Genomic DNA, 5159 nt, shown 5'->3' on the forward strand with positions numbered 1-5159 from the left:
TTTGACCTGCTGGGACTTCAGAACCTGAAGCCAACGATCCTCTGATCTTATAATATTACCAACATGCTGGAATATTGATGTAGAAGAATGAGAAACAATATATTCTTACTGACATCTGGACTTGTGTTGTGGATATAAACGCACTGCAGAGCAGGAATTGGTTAGCGGGCAAAGACGTTTATAACTGTAAAAGAAACTGACAAAATTTATGGTTACTATAGCGGTTTTCAAGTGAAGCATTGTTATATTGCACATGACCGCATAACACAATCATACTGTTCTGTACTGTAAATGTAAGAATATATGGAGTGTATCAGGAAACAGTGCACTTATCCTAAAGCTCGTTTGTCGATTTTACACATACATGAGAATCACCTTATGCATCATTTACTTCATTCTAAATAGTTTTTTAGAAATGTTGAAAAAGTAGTGTTAGACATAAATGACAGAATGATTTGTTTTAGTCTGCAATACAAAATAAAAGCACATAATTATTGATTGCAGTGCATTATGGTTTGAAGGTGGCCTCTCTTTAAGCTGCATGAATTCTATGTGTGAAAGTATAACTATTATGTGAAGTGTGATTTTCTTAGTGCCAAATAAACTGAATGAGTAAAAATCTATTCAGCAGAACCAGAGGTATTTCTTTTGTTTTGTGCAATCTTCTCTTCTTGTCAAACCTGGCGCCTACATTATCTACACCCGTAGTTAACAGTTCATTCAGTGGTTTAGATGTGTTGTGCTAGCGTTGGCTAATGTAGCCTCAAGCAGCGATGAAGAGCACGCTACAAAGATCTGTTAAGCTCACTCGTTTCTCTGCACTCCCAGTATTTCAAGTAAGTAGTGTTCAGCTCCAGTTTTGCCTCAGGTTACACCATTTAAAGCTGTTTCAAAGATTTCTATCTTTGGAGCGACAAAAAGCTTTTTTTGCACTCTCCAAGACCTGTAAACACATTTTATTTTAAAATCACTGTAGATCCCCTTAAATATTATGCAGATTTAACTTAATTCAAATTAAAGTATACTGCTTATACTGCTATCTGCATTGGCACTATGATCCCCATGAAAACCAGTGAATAAAAGTAGGGATGTATCCTCATAAATTCTGATTAATCACTCTTGTCCATCCTTAAGCTTATATTCTGCAGTGCTACTAAATAAGGAAAGTCAGAGACACCATGTTTTACGCAGACCAAAAGAGGAAATAAAGAAGACATACTGAAATCTCCTCTGACCCAAGTACTGCTCCAGTATTATGCTATTGATTTGTGGGTGGTCGCCTGTATGCCACACCTCAGTCAGATTAACACCCTGCAACAAGACTGAAAATAGACGAGACAAAGTGCAGTACTCAGAACACGTTGCTGAGTTGTTGTTCACTGGTGGGACATGGCATGAGTTTGCAAATTCATTCCTAGGAAGGTGACTGTGTCGTAAGACATCATCGATCCCGTTTAGCTCTTTGTTTAATCCTGCACTTAGAACTTTAATGATCTCAGCTGTGAAAACAAAGTGTACGCATCTCCTCCTCTGACCCTATCCTACGGGAGATCCCTGGAGGCCGATGTTGGCGAGGGGGAGCTTGCGGGAGTTGGATTTTGGAGGATCCAGATGCTTGGTTCGAAGGAAGCTAAATAACTTCAAGGTTCACATGGTTAAGCGCTGTAAGACATACTTCAACACTTTCTTCACTCTCTCCCTCTCTCTCCCGGTGGGTGCGCCTCCACTGTATGTTTGTCTAAGGCAGTGTGAGAGAGTGAAAGTTTGTGTTATTCTTCAGTGCATATCAATCCTTCTGCATTTATGCAGCCAAAAGGTGTCTTGCTGAAACAAAGAATATCAGGAATCAGGTGGATTATGATGGCATTTTGGAGCAAGGAGAAGAAAAAACAAACAAGCAGCAAAGGGGTGAATAGAAATGTTATTGTGAGTGTGAATAGAGTAGTTAAATGCTTCCATTGCTCTCTCTTTCTCTCTCCCTCTGCCCCCTCAGGCTCCATAAAATGGCAGTGGATAGCAGTTTGTCCCTGTGGAGCATCACTAGGATAAACACACACTCATGAATGGCCTGCATTGAGCCGGGGCTGGAAGGGGATGCAGGGGAATACAGGGGTCACTAGCAGACCCCTCCTACCGGGGAGAGGTCACCACACTGGCTGCCCTCATAGCAGCACCAGACAAGGATGAAAAACCCTTTGGTAAAACCCTTCTCCACTTCTCAGCTGCCATTACTCCTTCATCCCTCCATCCCTCCTTTCTGAATCCCCAAAGAGCGAGTTTGTAGCCCAGTGAATCCCCCTGCTCTGCTACTGAGAGACTGATTATTTGTTTAGACTGGGAAAGTCATTAAGTATTAACGAGAGAGCATCAATCTGTCAGGCTGCTCAGCTGCAAGCTTGAGCTGCTCTGAGCTGGAAATCAGGTGAGAACTGCAACAGTGCTGTAAGGATAAGATTATGTCTATTAAACAATAACGACGCACACCACAAGAGCAAACTGTATTTCCTTCCAATGCTGATGCTGAGCCACGCTTAGCCCAACATATGAAAAGCAATAGCTATTATTGATGATGATGATTATTATTATTATTAATTGCCTGCTGGATCCAGCCACACATTTACCACACAGACATGAGAGCACAAGGAACGTCTGGTCCAACTCCCGGCAAGAAGGAAAATAATCATATTCTCCAAAATGTCAATCCATTGGTTTAAGAGCAAGTGGATTTAAGTCGTTTGCTGCACCACCACATTTCTCCAGTGTGATTGAACTATACCGAAACATGCTTTAAATGTATTCATAATTGTTTTTTAGAGAAACAATCCATTTTCATACAGTGATATGCATATGTGCATTTAAGACACTTTGGCGTGACCGTTTTTATTTCTACTCCACAAAAAGTTCAAACGTGTGAGCAATCATTTTTTAGACATCTACTGGGAACTGCCTCTTGATCTCATAGACTCCATAAATTAAACTAGGCACAGCTTTTATTACTGTACTTTTGAACTGCAAAAAGAGCCACAAGAAAGGCATTGATGAATTTGTCTGACTTGTGAAATTCCCCCTAAAAAGTGACCTATTCTATTCAATCGCTGTGCGAGGTATGAGGTGCATATATGAGGGAGGAAAAGTTCCACAGCTAACAAATGACCAGCGTTCAGATGCACAGATTTATGTGTTTGTCCTGTGACATCCTATCACCATTCAACCAGCAGTGCATTTCACTGGTCTTCCCTCACCGGCACACAGTAATCCTATCCCCTCTGACGATGGGCAGAGAAAGGCAAACACACTGATCTGTGCAGCATATGTGCTCACACAGGACGGAGACCACCACACTGGTCCTGGATCCCCCTACCACCTCATTCAACCTGAGTGAAGAGTGACAAGAGAGGATGAGGAGAGCACACGAAAACGAGACCGGCGTGGACAGTGAATCAATTAAGCTACTGTAAAAACAACGAGCCACACAGGCGGACAGAGAGGTCCCAGCTGCCCAAGCTGTTTTCACACATCTTCATGTTGGAGTTAGGATTTGTTGTTGGGTTTATGAGTCTTTTGTCAGAATTCTCAATTGTGTTTATCTGACACCTAATATCTTTGCTTTTATAACAATAACTCACCCTTTTTAATCCGGTTTTGTTGAACGTTTCCAAATGTATTATTCTACCATGTTTGAGTTGGCTGCACAGGCTGCAGCGCTGTACACGAAGCAGCCGCTGAAGGCCATCGGGGGCATTGTTTGATAAACGTCCAAGGCTAAAGAAACAAACGCAGGCTTTAAATACATTAAGACACCATTAGCCTAGGATTCACATACAGCAAACCACAATTAAGGAAGCACTGCATGTGTTCAACTTAACCTAGTCAGATTTCTGTTAATGGAAGTTGAGGATGTCATAATTTTGCATTTTTTATTTTGTTTTTTATGTTGAAAATGCAGAGAGCTTTGTGTACAATCTGACAAAACACTGCATATAAAAGGCCAAAGCTGACCTGTCTCTTAAAAAGATACCAGAGCAGACCGATTGTAAAAGACTCTATCAGGGCTGTAGCCAAGTTTTTAGAAATACTGCACAGTCACAAATCATTTACATTCCCCTGGTGTGAACCCATCCCTGAATGTTTTTCATTCTGTTTATTTCATCATTTTGTTTTCATTTTATTTATTATTTATTTTATTTAATCTCCATAAATGTTTCAAAACCTTTTGGGAGGAAAAATGTGAAAAACATTTCACACCATACAGTCACACAATCATGTAATTCTGGGATAATTTACCTCATATGTATTAAAATATCTCCTCATGTGATACTACTGGACTCCTGAGTCCAGTCCACATCCTGTGGAAGCCCCATGGAAAGAATCCATAAAAGGAGTGGAGCTCTGAAATGCATGTTGGATGTTGTAGGATTTCTTGCTTTAGAGACGTTTTCTATGTCTGTAAGGGATCGTTTATTAAAGTACTTGCACATGTCCACTTCAAAGGTAAACTTGTTTTCACGAATAATCTCTTTTTTGCAAGTTGCAAAATGTCTCTTTTTAGATGTAAACGGTAGCCATAAGGTATAAAAAATAAAGCAAATGTAAAGATATTTAGTCTAAACAGATATTTGAATCATCCTCCAACACATACCAAGTATAGCTTAGTTATTTAAATGTTAATATTTAATTCTTTAACCATTGTAAATATGAGTTGTACAGCTGGCTGTATCTGGGAGTCAGAGTTAGTATACTGCTTCCTGATAAAACAGATATTTTGCTGTTTGGACAAGTCTGCTTGCATAATGATTGCACTGAATTACCACTATTGGATGGTGGTAATTAGTCTTGGTGTTCACATTTAAGAGTGTGTGTGCACTGAGGGTATGTGGGTGTGTAAAAGCCACTTTTCCAGCTTTGCCATGTACGAGAGGGCAAAATGGAAGCATAAGTGAGGCACTCTAAGCATCGGAGTAAAACGTGAAAAACCACCCATAACCAGAGTGATGGCAGATTTAACTGGGGTGCATGGAGCGAGTTCAGATTATGGTAATTCAGTAAACACACAAGATGGACCTCTTTACCGCTTTGTGAACTGTTGCAAATTGTGTGAATTGAGTGCAGCTTTTCGGTTCTGTTCAGATGTATTTAGCTTACGTTAGCAGTGGAATTAC

Source organism: Anabas testudineus, chromosome 12, assembly GCF_900324465.2.
Source record: "Anabas testudineus chromosome 12, fAnaTes1.2, whole genome shotgun sequence".
NCBI classification, from domain to species: Eukaryota; Metazoa; Chordata; class Actinopteri; order Anabantiformes; family Anabantidae; genus Anabas; species Anabas testudineus.